The 17,534-nt window shown below is 34.2% G+C and overlaps 1 protein-coding gene across 1 annotated transcript in view; it reads left to right on the forward strand.

Moving 5' to 3' along the window:
- Positions 1-17,534, forward strand: part of PXDNL (peroxidasin like) — a 477,154-nt gene that overhangs the window by 193,812 nt on the left and 265,808 nt on the right.

The raw sequence follows: 17,534 nt of genomic DNA on the forward strand, positions 1-17,534 counted from the left end.
TGTAATGTCTTTGTCTGGTTTTGGAATCAAGGTAATTGTGGGCTCATAAAGGGAATTAAAGAGCCTTCTCTTTTCTTGAATTTTTTGGAATAGTTTGAGAAGAATAAGTGTTAATTCTTCTTTCAATATTTGGTAAAATTCACCTATGAAGCCATAGGATTGTTTTTTTGGAAGTTTTTTGATTACTGATCCAATTTTGTTGGTTGTAATCAGTTGGATCAGATTTTCTGTTTCTTCTTAACTCAGACTTGGGAGATTGCATATTTCTAGGAATGGATTCGTTTCTTTCAGATTGTCCAATTTGTTGGCATACAATTGTTCATAGTATTTTCTTATAATCCTTTGTATTTCTGTGGAGTCCATAGTTACTTCTCCTCTTTTATTTCTGATTTTATATTTTGTGTCTTCTCTCGTTTTTTCTTGACAAGTCTAGATAAAGGTTTATCTATTTTGTTTATCCTTTCAAAGAACCAGCTCTTGGTTTCATTCATCTTTTGTATTGTTTTTCTAAACTTTATTTTGTTTATTTTTGCTCTGATCTTTGTTATTTCCTTCCTTCTACTCACTTTGGATTTCAACTTATATTATGAAGCCAGCATAATCTTAATAGCAAAATCCAGAAAGGAAAATTTCAACTCAATTTCTCTCATAAATAAAGACTTGAAAGTGCTAAGTGAAATATGTACAAAGTGATTCTAGTAGCATATGAAATCATGATAAACTTTGACCTATTCCAAGAATTCCAGGTTGGTTTAATATATTAAAATCAACATAAATATAATAAAGATGAAAAAATTATATTATTCTAGTAGAAGCAGAAAAACATTCCATAACATTAATATTCATCGAGATAAAACAAAATCTCATTGCAGGCTATGAAGAGAAGAAAACTTTAATCTCATAGAGGATATCCACTAAAAATAAGTAATAAACATTCTAATTAATAATTAAATAGTGAAAACTGTCCTCCTAAAATTAGCATTGAGAGATGTACGCTTACTCCTGCAACTTACATTTGATATTGTACTGGAGACTTTTTTTTTTGCCATAAAGCAAGATAAAAAATAAAAAGTGATAAGGATTGAAAAAGAATAATTCAGATAGTATTTATATATGTCATATGAGTATATATGTAAAACACAAAATAATGTTTCAGATTTACTATTACAGTTAATAACTCAATGTAGTGATATTGTAAAAATCAAGTACATTTCTATATTTTAGCAACAATTATCTCAAAAAAATTAAGTGATACCTTTTGTAATAATATTAAAAATTTTTATGACTAAAAGTAAATGTCACAAAACCTACCTTTATGAAAAAACTATAAAATATTACTGAGATATTAAATAAATCTGAAATGAATGAATATATCATGATTATGGATTAGATGACTCAATATTATTATGACATCACTTCTGATGTGATCTATATATTCAGTGTGATCCCATTCAAATCTCAGCAGGCTTTTTTTTTTTGTGGAAGTTGGGGGATTTACAAGCTGAATCTACAAAAGGCCAAGCATAACTAGTCAAACATTAAAGAAGACCATGGTAGAAGCACCTAAGCTGTTAGATATCAAGACTTATTAGAAATAAAAGAAATTAAAAGTATGGTATCAATTTAATGACAAATAGAGGGACTAATGACAAATAAAGAAACAGAATGCAGACACACATGTAAGTGATCACTTGAGTTGTCACAAATGTGTAGTACATTGCAGTGGGCAAACAACTTTCAAATAAATGGTGCAGAGTCATTTAGATATCCATGTAGAATAGATAGATTTTGACACTATTTACTGCTTTGCCTCATACACAATAATCAATTCCAGATGCATTATAGGTCATGTAAAAGGTAAAAATACCAGATTATAGAAGATATCAGAAAAAAATTCTTTATACCTTAAGACAGACATAGATATCTCAGGGAACACAAAAAGCATTAACAGTTAAGAAAATGATGGTAAATTGGATTTTGTTAAAATTAACTACTTCAGCTCACCAAAGGCATCTTTATGATTTAAAAGAGAAGCTAAAGACTGGTATATTTGTAATTATGTATATGCAATAAAGAATTTGTATCAGGAACTCTTACAGATCAATAAGTGAAAAACAGAAACACAACTAAAAAGTGAGTAACATCTTTGAACAGTCATTTGACAAGTGATAATATCCAAATGGCCAGTAAACTCAAGAAAGATATTCAACATCACTTATCAGCAGGGGTTATTTATTTTTAGCTTCATTCTAATTGTTTGGAAAAGATACCTTACATGATTTCAAACTTTTTAAGTTTATTGATATTTGATTTATGGTTCCACATATGCTTTTTCTTGGAAAATATTCCATGTGCACTTGAGAAGAATGTTTATTTTTCTAACATTCTAAAGAATGTTTATTCTCCACTGTGTAAAGTGTAATGATATATATATATTTATTATATATATATGTATATAATGGATTAAATATATATCATTATATATATATTTCTCATGTAATATATACATATAATATACACAATCATATACATATCTATAATTGTATATAATTACCTACAATTATAAACATGTTTCATAATTAATTTGAATTGAAAATATGCCATTTATAATTATAAAGTCAAATATATCAATTTAAATAAATATATATGCTTTCTTGATGTTAAAGATATAATTAAATGTGATCTTATAAATTTGTTAATTTCTATTATGAGGTAATATGGATTCAACATAAGTTTGGTAAACAACTTTATGATAGCAGAGTTCATGTGAACAGAAAGCCTAAAGTTGTTCAAATACACACAGCCTGGATGATGACAGCTTTAATTCTTTGGTCAGTCTTTTAATTTTTGATAATGAAAGTAGCATTTTTAATTTATAATGGCAAACTGATTGGCTTGTATATTTACATTTTGCTAACTTTACTGATTTGCATATTTAAATTGAATATTTGTTAAAATATGCATTGTCTTTTTGGTTCACAATGACAAATATTGGCTCTTGAAAGAGGTTTTATTTATATTTTACTGGATCCACTATTTTGAATGTTTGTCGACATAACTAAATTCACTTTTGACACTTGCTATTCAGCAAAAAGGACAGCAGACTTGAAAGTTTGTTTGGAGCTTCTAAACAGAGCATATATCTACCTGAGAATGTTATTCTCCTCTACAGAGCAGTAGTTGTATAAAGGATATACATTAAAAAATGTAAAGGAAACAGGTAGCATTGCTAGCCAACCAAACTGGGAATCTTAACATGAGAGTTAGTCATTGCCTCAGTCAAAACACTCTTATTATTAAATGAGGTTTTAGAAAATTAATTGAGGTAGGGATTGTTTTGTTTATTATAGCAAAATGGTAGTTTTTTTATAGCCATACATCATAGAGAATAAAAAGCTGCTGAAGGTTGTCTTGGCTTATATATTCCTACATATATGTAGGTAAACTGATAGGTAGGTAGGTAGATAATTATCTGAATGGCGGCTGGCATATAGTATTATATATATGTTACTTCTGGTTATTATCTTTGATAAAATACTTCTTGTTTTCCTGATTAATTCAGATCATTAGATGTTACTATCACAATAGAGCATTTTTAGCATAAAATATAGAATTAGGTTTTAAAATTGAAGTTTTTTGTTGAGTCCTCAAAGATATTGCTTTATGACAGAAATACAGAAATTTGACCATAAAAGATTTTAACTCTGATATGATACAATGAAATCCTAATTCGTTCATTATTTAGGGAGGCTCAAACTACAGGATATTTGATCAGCTCTTTAGCAAATCTGGTTATAAAGAAGAAAAGAGTGATAAAATTCCAGATCGCACTTTCTTCCCTAAGGTACCAAAAAAATCTATTTTGAATAAATATATTAAAGACAGATAATTATTGAGCTTAAGCCAGGAAATCACTTCAATGCCGAGTTTTTCATTTTTCATTTCTTCTATTGTGTGACTATAACTTGCTACTTTAATTCTTCCCAGCTTTTCAACTTGATTTTATCTCTAAGCAACCCCCATTCAAGTGTTACCAGGTTCTTATAAAAAATGTTTACTCTTATTCCTGCTATCCCTCTAGACCACTGCATGAAATTCAGATCCTGACACTTTGCACCAAAAAATAGATTTTCTCTGCTAGAAAAAAAATCATTATATGTAATATTTTTATATTTATAATATAACATATCATAGTATGTGTCATATGTCATTATTGATTTATATTTTAACATTTCATTAAATATTAAATTTTAAACTTGTTTTTAATTTGAATGAATCTTAAGGAGTCTACGTAGATGGTTTTAAAATGGAAGAATTAGGTGGCTTGACTTACTTGGCATTAGCTTAAAGATTCATCTATACAGTAATATTTGTGTTTATAAATATTTGGTGGTGATGGCGTTTAGAAGTCACATGAGTGTTGTATAATTTATAAGGGTAATATTTTAAAATCACATATCTGTTTTCTTCCTATGGATGAAAAAGTCTTGCCTTGTTTTAGTCTTTAGAATCTTAGGGATTCTCACTAAGTTTCCTATAAAGCAGGCACTCTCAATGGCAACAGAAATGTCGGTGACTTATGTCAGTACTATGACTAGGACCTTGTCACTCTGGCTTCAAATTAAATGCTTCTTTCTTGTGTAGGAACCTTGTAAAGGTACCTTGCTTGTACTTTTAGTAATTTTGCAGGTTTCTATGTACTGTGTTTTATTACATTTATATCCTCCAGGATTTATGAATATACCTTTTCATAATAGTATTTAAAATTTTAAATTATTTAAAACTCATGTTAATTTTTTATTACTTAATATTTAAAATTTAGTTTATTTAAAAAAGTAAGTTTCATTAATAAAACATGCATAGTAATGGGTAATGATCATCATAAAGTATAAATCATTATCTTATTTTGACTAGTTGATTGCAGATTCATGTTTAAAATGACTTTCAGACTGGGAACCTCTGAGCCCCTGGTTATGTTACATTTCTTGGCTTGGATTTGATTTTAATAATGTTGAATTTGCTTTGAGAACAGGAGGACTTATATGTATCAGAAAGACATGGCGAAGTAGAATAAACTTCTAATCACCACCTTTTCATTTGCTTTCTTTCTTTTTATTGCTGACAATCATCTTCGCATTAGTTTACTGACAGTTTGTGATTATTTTAGGAAAATTATTATTTCTATTCAGTGGATTGAAAAAAAAGGAAATATTTCTTATGACGAAACACAAAACGATCACCATAAAAATACTGTTCTTAGTAGTAATGTAAAAATGCTAAATTTAAAGGCCATACAACCACAACAATTTTGGTAATAAATATTTCTTTCATGGCTAAAGTAGCGGGGAAAAGACACCTAACTAAACGTTGTATTTTTTCCCTGCCTTTGAGACAGATTCATTTCTGCCCTCACCATCTGGGTCTAGGCACAGGCTCAGAGAGGTCAATCTGACCAAGATCACAGGGTTTTGGAAGACCTGACCTACTCCAAGTGATCTGTGTGAAGTTCTTTCACTCGGAGATGTCTGGGTCGGAGTACCTTCAGAGTCACTTCTGGATGACTTTGTGCTCCTGGTTCTGATAAGATTCTGGCAAGAAAAGGGAGGCTTTTTACCTGCCTGGATTTCTCTTAATCACAGTATCAAATCTGTAAGCAGCCTCTACAGCATACTTTGATCAAAATAGCAAAAAAGTAAAAATGACAGTACAAGAGAGGGAAGCACACAACAAAAAAGCTGGGCTAGGTGTCAACCATTCTTTCAAGAACACTTAGGGAGCCCTGTGGCAAGGTTCTGTGCTGCATGTGTGGGACGACCATGGGGAAAGAGAAAAAGCTCTCCAGCACCTTCCATGCAAAGTAGGTAGAGATAAAGTATAAGCAATTGTAGTGGTTAGAATACTAGGCAGAGAATGTGTGATTAAATGCTAATATTGATTATGTGCCAAATAAACACATGAGCACACATGCATGCACACCCATATACTTCAAGGAGTGAAAGAGACCAGAGTTACCACGAACTCTTCTTTGCATACATAATTCATTTAATCTCATTAATAGTTTTTGGAAGATCTATTGTCATCCTCAGGAGATATGAAGCACCAAAGTTTAGGTAACACATCACTAGTAGGTGGCGGAGCTGGTGTCAGGCCCAGAGTGTAGGCTCTACTGCTACTCTAAGCAGTAGAGAGTGACTGGCCCAGGTGGAGCATTTCTGTCTTAGAGGGTTTAACTTGAAAGAGAAGACATGGAAACCCTTTAAATAGTGAGTTGAAGTTTCACATCATGGAGCATGGGAACTCTTATACTTCTTATTAAACACTAAAAATGTTATATTGAGAAGAGCAGGTTTTGTGAGGATGCAGGTAGCAATCCCCCTGGTCTTCCTACTCAGATAGGGATGATAAACCACCCTGTATGCTTAGCACTAATGATAGAATGAACATTTGAGCAGGAGGAGACAAAGGGCAGGCACGTGGGTCCAGTTTAGTTCCCTTCAGAGGTCTGAAACTTGATTTTATCTTTATCAAATATTAGAAATAATTTAATACACACAACTCCTGCTTTTGCAGAATACACTGAGGTCCAGACTGGCTATATGGATTAATCACTTAGCAGGGGAGCCAGGGCTAAAATCTGGTTCCCTCAAGTCCTCATTCAAAGCCATTTCTACTGCTGCTTGTTCATCTTGCTGTTGATGGCTGTTATACAAATTTATTGTCCTATGATCACTTTTTATTAGGTGTCTGTTTATTGAAGTTCATATGTTACAATGTCATCATTCTAGGTGATTTCTAATATTAACACAAGTTGCTTAATGTACACATTGTTATTGCTATATCCTCAGGCATGTATATAATCTCAAACTACATAAAAATAAACCTCTATACTAGTTTTCTATTGTAGCATGGCAGAGTACCACAAACTTCATGGCTTAAAACAATACCCGTTTATGAGTCTGCAGTTCTGTGTGCAGAAGACTGGCAGGTTGGGCTCTCAGCAAGGCAGCAGCAATGAGCTCTTCTCTGAAGGTGCGAGGGAAACACCAGTTCTGAGGTTCATTCAGCTTCTCCTGGAATGCAGATCTGGGTAGTTGTAGGACTGAGGTTCCTATTTCCCTTTTGGGAGTCAATCTCAGCTACATCATGCCTTACTTACTGGTGGCAGGTGGTCCCCTCCATCTTCACAGCCACAAAGGCCCTCCAAATCCTTCCTATGCTCTGGGTCTCTCTGACTTCCCCTTCTGCCAGAAATAGAGAAAATACTTTTAAAAGGCTCATGCAATTATATAAGGTCTGTCCAAAATTTTCATCTTGATTAACCTTAACTCAATGGATTAGTATCTACATCCAAAAACTTCCTTTTCATATATAAGGTAATATAGTCACAAGCATGACATGATATATCATTATATTCAAAGTCTCATCCCTGGGGAATAGATCCTGTTGTGGAGAATCATAGAATTCTGCCTGCCATTCCCTTCTAAGTCTGATTTCTGTTGCACTGTATCATTCATTTGATAATATATATCTAGTACTCATCTGACACCATACATAGTTGTTATGATACTACTGACTATATTCCTCATGCTGTATTCTACATCCTCATGATTATTTTGTAACTACCAATTTGTATCTCTTAATTCCCTCCTCTCTTCACTCATCCCTGCCCCCACATCTGGCAACCATCAAAAATGCTCTCTGTATCTATGAGCTTGTTTCTGTTTTGTTTGTTCGTTTATCCTGTTCTCTAGATTCCACATAAAAGTGAAATCATATGACATTGCCTTTGTCTATCTGACTTACTCCACTCAGCACAATACCCTCTGGGTCCATCCATGGTGCTGTAGATGGCAAGATTTCATTCCTTTTTATGGCTGAGTAATATTCCATTGTACATATGTAGCACCTCTTCTTTATCCATTCATCTACTGATAGACACCCAGGTTGCCTCCATATCTTAACTATTGTAAATAATGCTGTGATGAACAAATGGATGCACATGTCCCTGCAAAGCAGTGTTTTGGGTTTTTTCAGAAAAATACCCAGAAGTGGGATTGCAGGGTCCTTCTCTGTTATATAGCCTTTGTTTTAAAGTCTATTTTTTTTTTCTGATGTAAGTATTACTACCACTGCTTTTTCTGTTTGTTTTTGTTTCTATTTTCATGAATGTTTTCTTTCTATCCCTTTACTTTCAGTCTGTGTGTCTTTTGATTGGAAATGAGTCTATTACAGGCAGTACATGTAAGAATTTTGTTTTCTTTTACTCTATATCTTTCAATTGGCACATTTAATCCATTTATATGAAGGTCACTGATAGAAATGTAGTTATTGCCATTTTATTATTCATATTTTTTAGTTTTTTCTTCTTCTTAAAGAAGTCCCTTTAACATTTCTTGTAATTTTTTTTTTGGTATTGATGAATTCTTTTACCTTTGTCTTGTTTAAGAAGCTCTTTATCTGTCCTTCAGTTCTAAATAGTTTTGCCGGATAGAGTAATCTTTGTTGTAGGTCCTTGGTTTTTATTACTTTGAATGTTTCATGCCAATCCCTACTAGCCTGCAAAGTTTCTGTTGAGAAATCAGCTGACAGTCTTATGGGAGCCCCTTCGTAGGAAAGTAATTGCTTTTTTTCTTGATGCTTTTAAGATTCTCTCTTTGTCTTCAACTTGGCCATTTGAATTATGATATGTCTTGGTGCTGGTCTGTTTGGGTTCATCTTGTTTGGGTCTCTCTGCACTTCTTGGGCTTGTATGTCTATTTCTTTCACCAGGTTAGAGAAGTTTTCCATCATCATTTCTTCAAATAGGTTTTCAATTCCTTGCGCTCTCTCTTTTCCTTCTGGTATCCCTATGTTGAGAATATTAGTATGCTTAACGTTGTACCATAAGCCCCTTAAATTATCCTCATTTTTTTGAATTGCTTTTCTGATTGGGTGTTTTTTACTACCTTATATTCTAATTCACTGATTGTATCCTCTACTTCATCCAATTTACTCTTGATTCTTCCTAAGGTAGTCTTCATTTCAGTTATCGTATTCTTCATTTCTGACTGGTTCTTTTTTATGATATCTATCTCCATTTTTATGTTTTCTATTTCTTTGTTGAAATTCTCATTGAGATCATTGAGCATTCTTATAACCAGCATTTTGAACTCTGCATCTGGTAGATTGCTTGTCTCTACTTTTCTTTTCTGGAGCTTTGTTCTGTTTTTTTTAAATTTGTAACATGTTTTTTGTCTCCCCATTTTAGCTGCCTCCCTGTGTCTGTATTTGGTAGATCTGCTATGTCTTCCCATCTTAGTGGAGTAGCCTTATGTAGGAGGTGTCCTACTGTGTGGCACAGACCCCTCAACCACCTGAGCAGAGTGATCCAGGTACGTACCTTGTGTGGGTTGTATGTACCCTCCTGTGGTAGTTGAGCCTTGGTTGCTATCTGCTCACTCATGGGGGGAATTGACCATCAGGCCAATTGGTTGTGAAGACTGGCCATGATTTCAGTGTAGGAGCTGTTGTGTAGGGGCTAAGGCTATGAAGCAGAATTTACTTTAGCATGGTTCTGGTATCTATCTAGTCTTCTCTTTAGGTGTGTCTTTTTTGGAGGTGGTGGGTGGTGCTCTGGTATAGTTTGAAGCTGACCACTAGGTGTTTTGGTTCTGGATATCCCTTTGGAGGGGTTCTGTTGCAGGCCAAGTCAGCAGCCGCATACTCCCTGTCTAGGGCTACTTGTTATGAGCTATAAAGTGATTTGCAGATGGTTGCTATTTGTGCTGAGCTCGGAGTTGCGTGAGAGCGTCTAAGCTGTAAACCAAGGCTGGATGCTTCTAGTGTCAGGCTTGGGGCTGCTCAGCTAGAACATGGGGCCTGTTGAGGCCAGATGTTGCTTGTTTGGTATTTGTAAACATTTGAGAGATTTTAGAATAGTCTGCAGCATAAGCTCAGACTGGTCATTTGTATTGGAAAGCCACTGGAAGCAGCTTGGGTGGGCCCACATGTTGGGTGGGACTAGTCTTAGGGAGTCCTGGGGGGAAACTGTGTTAGCCAGTTGATGGAGACTCAGATATGACAGCCATCTGTGTCTGCACAATGGGTCTGGGGAAGGCTCAACAAAGGAACAATGGTTTCTGGCAATACTTCTGACCTTTAGTCCTTGCCCTGAAGCCAGACAATTCAGTTTCTCTTTGTGTATCCTTGGCGCCCTTTGAGCTGTTGCCCTAGTGCTGGAGGCCAGAGTGAGTGAGTCTGTCAGCAAGTAAGTTGTGTGCAGGCTCTTTAAGAGGAACACCTGGGGCTCCAGCTGTCTTCTATCTCTCCTGGTTTTCATAGCCAGAAGTTGTGGCAACTTCTTTCCCTGGTACTGGAAGCCTGGGCTGGGGTGTCTGATGTGGGGGTGAGACCCCTCGCTCCTCATGGGGGACCTCTACAACTGAGATATCCTTCCCAATTTTTAAGTGCCACACATGGGTCCTGGGACAGCCTGTTCCTTGTCTCTTCCCCTCTACTAGTCTCAAAAGTGGCTTCTTCCGTATGTCTTTTGTTAGAGGACTTCTGTTCAGCTAGACTTTAGGAACTTCTCAATGATGATTATTCTGTAGTTTAGTTTTAATTTTGACGTAGACATGAGAAGAGGCAAGCATAGCGTATACGTACTTTGTCATCTTGATCAGAACCTAATAAAATACTTTTAAGTGCTCTATAGTTTGGGAATACTAAATTTCATTTAAATTATATAGAATACATGTTTGTATATTACTATAAAACAATTAAATACTATTCTAAAACCTATAGGTTACTAGCAACTTTATAATGTGTGGAAATTTGTAATATTGCTCACACATGGAAGCAGAAAAAATTTGAGGGTAATATTTATAAAATCCATTTGAACACAGATATACTTGATGTATATTCCTACTAATTTTTAAATGCAAAAATTAGCAAGATAGAAAGTACATTTCGTTCATTTTATAATATATTAGCAATATCATAAAAAGTATGATTCAAGTATCAATCTTTTGCTAAACTCTTAAATGGTAAACTATACTGCTATTTAACAATCTAATTTTCATTTATTTAGAAGCTCATGAAAATGACAATGTAGTGTCCTGAGGAAGCACACAAATATAACTTATTTGTCAGAAGAAACTATTTTTGTTTCTCTAAGTGTTTGAGTTGTAAGAAAGTCTCAGCTGGAAATATGCAAATGTCATGGTTACTCTATGAATTAGGTTTTTGTAATATCCAGAATTCCAAGAAAACAGTCAGTAACAGGAAAGACATTAAGGGAAAATATTTGCAATATATTCCCTAAAACCACTCTGGGAATATACTATAGTGTTTTATATAGCAAATTAGGAAAATGCTTTATTTTTTTATCTTATATGTTTAGAGTTTTCAATACTCCCTGGTTTCCAGGATTAAAGGCATTTGTGAAATCCTCAAAATATATAGAAAATTCCTTCAGGTTAGCTCTCAAAAATATGGCTTCAAGCCACATGTCTTCAGCTGTTACTTTTAGTTCAATAACAAATTTATCCAATTTTTTTTTTGGTAATATCCTCATTGTGTTCAAAAACTACATTTTCAGGTGTTCTCTTAAAAATACAGTAGGTTTTCACAGCAAAATTTGTGAAGTCTATATTTTTGAAGTCAAAATTTTTGAAGATCTATATTACAGATCATATGCTCCAGATTGTCTACCCAAGTCTAAAAATATTTCCCCAAATATACAAAGGATATCAGAGCTTTCACCTGTGTAAAAGAAAGCTAGAATCTCAGAGCCTTAACTATTCTTTTAATAAGAGCGAATAACAATTTTCTGGCACTTATTAAGGACCATACTGTACTATGTTAATTCTCATGACAATAGAATAGGAAAAGGCATTGTTGACCTTAGAAACAAAAGTCAACTAGGTATTCCATCACCAGAAAGCATTTATTCAGGAAAAAAGAAAGTTACAACTGGGAGGAAGAGAGCCAGGAAGAAGGAAAAATCCCCTTTTACAGAGGGGAAGAGGAAGTTAAGCAGAGGGGCCGTTATAGCCATAGAGCTCGGTAGCAAACATAGAGTTCTTCCTGAAGGTAAACATAGAATTCTCCCAATGACACAGAGTATAGGAGATCCTTCTGCAGGCCCTAACTCCTCCCACAGGCCTTCCCCATCTCTGCTCAGTTTGAGGTATCTGTCATAATTTTTAACAGCATTATTATTATTTTCTTCACTGTGCAAGCTAAGATGGTAGATTTGGATCTGGAAATCAAATGTGAGCCTGTATGAGACCAGAGCACCAACTTTTAACCACCAAAGTACTGACATTCTTTATGAATGATCAGTTCCCACATGGAGCAACATTTTGATTTTTAATTTACCTTTCTGCAGAGTCTTGCTCTTCTCCATGAGAGGCCTAGGCACTGACTTTTCATGGGATGCCTTCACACCAGAATGTACATTCTCAGGCACTGTAGTTGAGAACTCACTTCACAGTGCGCTGAGAAAGGGGAACTTAAATAACAACAGTTGGCTGGTAGTTGGAGACTACTGTGCCCTTATCATTAAAAGCAGATATGGTTTTTCACAGGAATATAGTCACAATTTTAGAGTATCTGGTTCTTAGATTGCAATTCCATCCTGATTCTGCTAAGTCGACCCATCAGGCAGGATGTTATTTAATTTTTAATTTACTATTTAGTTTATTGAAGTCCATGGAAATGGACTCTGTCCTGAATGCCAACACCTACTGAGTTTCAAATCGTAAGGCCTCACCTTTCTGACTTTACTTTGTTAGTGTTTCCTATTTCTGGCCCATTCTCTGCGCTGGAAATTGCTAATGTTTTTACCCTTTAGCTTAAGTTCTGCTGCTGCCATATAGAGTGTCCAGTGACTGGCAGCTTTCTAAAGAGAGGCAGCACCTGGGAGCTTAGAAGACCATTTTCATTGCACAATGACTCAACAGGGAGCTGAAACTTGGCAATCAAAAAAAAGGCAATGAATTTCAAAATGGTGGAATTTTCTTCAAAAGACCTTTCATTACCATTTGGAAATCTTTGTATTTGAATAAGACTGGAATAGAAAACTTCTCACTGTATGCATGTTTGTGTGTGTGTGTGTGTGTGTATGTGTGTGTGTTTCCTACTAGAGTCAGAAGGAAAGAGGACAATTTCAGATTCCTTTGACTTTCTTTTCTCTTTCTATTATCAGGAGATCTAGCAGATATTTCTTAAACCCATGCATAATTTATGTTTTAAAATAAGCGTACTGGTTTCATTATAAAATTAACACATAGTTGTATACATATCTCATAAAAGGCAGAAAATTTAAACATTAAATATCAAACTTAAAGCAAAGTTCCAACCTCAGAGAACATTGTCTTGCTAATATTTGGTATGTTTCTATTCAACATTCACTAATTCAGAAATTATTACCTTTTAAAAATTATATTTTTTTAAGCTTCTTGACCACTATTTAGCACATATGAAAACTAGATGGAAAATTCAGGATTGTTTTGGTAATGCTGTTTCCAGTGGCATCAATAGACCCAAGAAACTGTGGTACTTAAGAGAAAAGCATTATACTTGAAGAATGAAATTCTAACTTTGAAGTTAATTGAAAGAGACCGATAGAGTGTTTATATATTTTACTTGCCCTATTTTTGGTACCTCTTGTTAATCTTTTGCAACTTAAAATGCCCAAATACATAGAACCAAATATTATCTTTTAATGTCATCTAATTTCAAGAAATGGGTAAATTAAAATTTTACTGCTTTTAAATTTAATGAGCATTTATTTAACTTAAAGAGGTTTGAAAGATTGGGAATGCTTTTGGCCAAACTGTCAGATTGATGAGCTATGTTTTGGATTTACTTCTCTCAGGCTTCCCCAGGGATTCTCTGTTAAGAGTCCAACCTCCTGACCCTTCTCTAAACCTCTTAATTCCTTTCACATGTGTATGCACGTGCACACAGAAACACATACATACACAGATATAAATATAAGTATGAATAAAAGTATGTGCATGTGTGTACTTTTCTCTAGAAAGAATTTCCTTATTTTAGTTTTTAGCCCAAAGGAGACCCAACCCCCGGATTTACACTTTGCTGCTTGTAAGCACCTCAATTATAGTCTCTCCCAAACCGAACTAGTGACCCACCTGACTCAACAACTTCATATTCCTCTTACCATATTTTCCTTCTTGCCAAATGGTGATGCCACGCTCCCGGTAGTTCAGATCTGAAACGTGGAAGAAACTTTTGTTATTTATTTATACCCCTATATTCATTTGCTTATCAAATATGGTTGATTTTACCTCTAAATCTTTAGATCCTTCTTCTCATTGCTTACAGACTTAATTTAGGTTCTTGTCAAGTCTCCCTTATATTATCTCAGTGACCTCCTATGTCAGACATTGTCTGACCAGAAACAATGACACAAAAAAGTTGGACACTGTGAAGAGAATTTAGTTAGGGACTATTACAAAGGTTTGGACATAGTGTAGAAAAACACAAGAAAAAACATAGTATCCCATGCCTTTAAGATTTTATTACTACTGAAGGGACAAGTGGAGGGAGCAAATATCAAACATAGATACAGAGTTTGCTCAGAGTTATGTGTAGAGAGATGCTTGACAGGAACTGTGATCTTTAGATGGAGGCAGTTAGCCCTCTGAAATCTTAGGAAGGAAACCAGGGAGTAGATATCTCGATTTCATTTTCCTTCCTCTCTTCAATATTTTGCTGTTGTTCTCCACTGGCTGAAGCCAACTGGAAGTTGGAGAAAGAAACCAGTTTTAGTTTCTACAAGTCAGGACAGGGCTGGGTGGAAGAGGGCAAGGATTAGACCCCTGAGACAAATAGAAAATATCCCACATACTTTTACTCCAGCTTCCTTTCATCATCTTCCTCCATATCTCTCCAATCTAAACAAAAAAGACAAAACAAAATAAAACAACAAAAACAATAACATTTTTCATTTTATTATCGAGTCGATATTTGTAAATGCCATTATTCCTTTTGCTAAAGAGTTCTAATGTATCTCCAGGGATTTAAAGATAAAAAGGAAATGTGTAGCAGGTCATACAAATTATTCAGAATTTCCCTCTATTTGCTTCTAGCTTTATCATATTCTAACTGGACCCTTCTAATTGCACATCTTTAATGTCCTCTGACAATGGTAGACATCCACAACTGTGTGACATTCCCTGCAGCACCTCTGGGACCGTCTCCTGGCATCTTCTCTTTTACTTCTTTAGACAATTCGCATCTGTGCTCCAAACTCTACCTTCTCTCCTCTGGGAAACTTTCCTTGATTCTTTCATTCAAAGATTTGTTTTGGACCTGACTTATCTCTTAACACTTTAACACAAAAATTTCTGAGAAATTCATAATTTGTTATTTCTCTGATACTCTTGTTAGTTTTGAGAATGTTGAAGGCAAAAGCTTTGCCTCATCACTTTGAAAACAGAGACAGGTATATAAAGAAGTGTTTAAAACTATTTATATATTTATTATGAAATATTTAAGGCCTCTTAAAATGTCTAATAATGAGCACACTGTAATTATCATCCCAGTTAAAAAATAAACTGATAATAAACCTAATCTTATCTCCTTTTCTCACTACCAAGGTAACTACTATACTGAAATTATAATTTTTAATTTTCAATATTTATTTTTATTTTAAGTAAAGGTCTTATATATTCTTAAATGATACATTATTTTTTAATGTTTAAAACTTTTTAACTATGTAATAATGATAGTGATATTTTGATTGGATATATTAATAAATCCAACCAAGCTGCCTCAACTACTAACTCCAAAACTCAAGGTGACAAGAGGAATTCTAATATTACCTCCAATGACACAAAAAATGACCCTTCTCTGGAGTATGGGTGCTATCTATGTGTATGATAAGGTATCACTTTTTTTGTGTGTGATTTACAGTATATGACAAAAATAATGGGATTTTTCATATTTAATTAAGGTCCCTAATCACTTGACTTTTATTAAATCAAAAGAGATGTTATCCTAAGTGGGCATGACATATCAGCCAAGATCTTTAAAAGTGACTCTGGGCAGCAGACATGCTCTTCCACTGGTGTGAAAGGAGAAAAACAGTCATGCTTGAACTGTCTGTGGACAGAGGTGGCTTTTAGCAGCTGAGGGCCTCAGTCCTCCAGCTGTGAGGAAGTGAATTCTGCCCATAACTTGAATGAGTTTGAAAGAGGACCCAGAGCTCCAGATGAGAACTCAACCCAGCTGATACCTCAGTCTGGTGAGACCTTAGCAGAAGATCCAAAAGAGGTGTGCCTGGACTACTAATCCATGGAAACACATAATAAATGAGTGCTAATATAAGCAACTAAATTTATGGTAATTTGTTACCTAGCAATAAAAAATTAATAGTATACTTACCTTTTTCCTCTAATTACTTTAAGAACATTTAAATTTAAGATAGCTCCTCTATTAAATGTCCTTTAAGAATATTTTGATATAAAGAGAAGAAAAATCTATTAACTGATAGTCCTGAGGGCTGAATAATATTAGAATTATAACAATATTTATTTATTTATTTTTAAATTTTTACTATATTTTTTAAATTATCATGGACATACAATATTATATTAGTTTTAGATGTGCAACACTGTGATTAGACAGTTACATAACTTAAAAAGTTATCACCCAATAAATCCAGCACTTATCTGACACCATACAAAGTTATTACACTACTATTTTCACACTACTATACCCTACATCTCCATGATTATTTTGTAACTATTAATTTGTACCTCTTAATTCCCTCCCCTCTTCACCCATCTCCCCCACATCTGGCAACCATCAAAATGCTCTCGGTATGTATGAGCTTGTTTCTGTTTTGTTTGTTCATTTATCCTGTTCTCTAGATTCCACATAAAAGTGAAATTGTATGACATTTGTCTTTCTCTATATGACTTACTCCATCAACACAATACTTCTAGGTCCATCCATGGTGCTTCGGTGGTTGAGTAACATCCCATTGTACATATGCACCACCTCTTCTTTATCCATTCATCCACTTATGGACACCCAGGTTGCCTCCATATCTTGGCTATTGTAAATAATGCTGCGATGAACAAATGGATATGCATGTTCTTGCAAAGTAGTGTTTTGAGTTTCTTCAGAAAAATATCTAGAAATGGGATTACAGAGTCCTTCTCCGTCTGTTGTTATATAGCTTTTGTTTTAAAGTCCATTTTATCTGGTATAAATATTGTTACCACTGCTTTTTTTGTTTGTTTTTGTTTCTGTTTTCATGAATGTTTTTTTTTCCTATCCCTTTACTTTCAGTCTGTGTGTATTTTGATCTGAAGTGAGTCTATTTTAGATAGCATATGTAATTTTATTTTCTTATACTCTATGTCTTTTGATTGGAACATTTAATTCATGTATATGAAAATAATTGATAGATTACTGCATAGTTATTGCCATTTTATTATTAATAGCTTTTTTTTTCTTCTTAAAGAAGTTTCTTTAACATCTCTTGTAATACTTATTTGGTGGTAAAGAACTCAACT

This window comes from Pteropus medius, unplaced genomic scaffold (assembly GCF_902729225.1).
Source record: "Pteropus medius unplaced genomic scaffold, Ma_sr-lr_union100, whole genome shotgun sequence".
NCBI lineage: Eukaryota > Metazoa > Chordata > Mammalia > Chiroptera > Pteropodidae > Pteropus > Pteropus medius.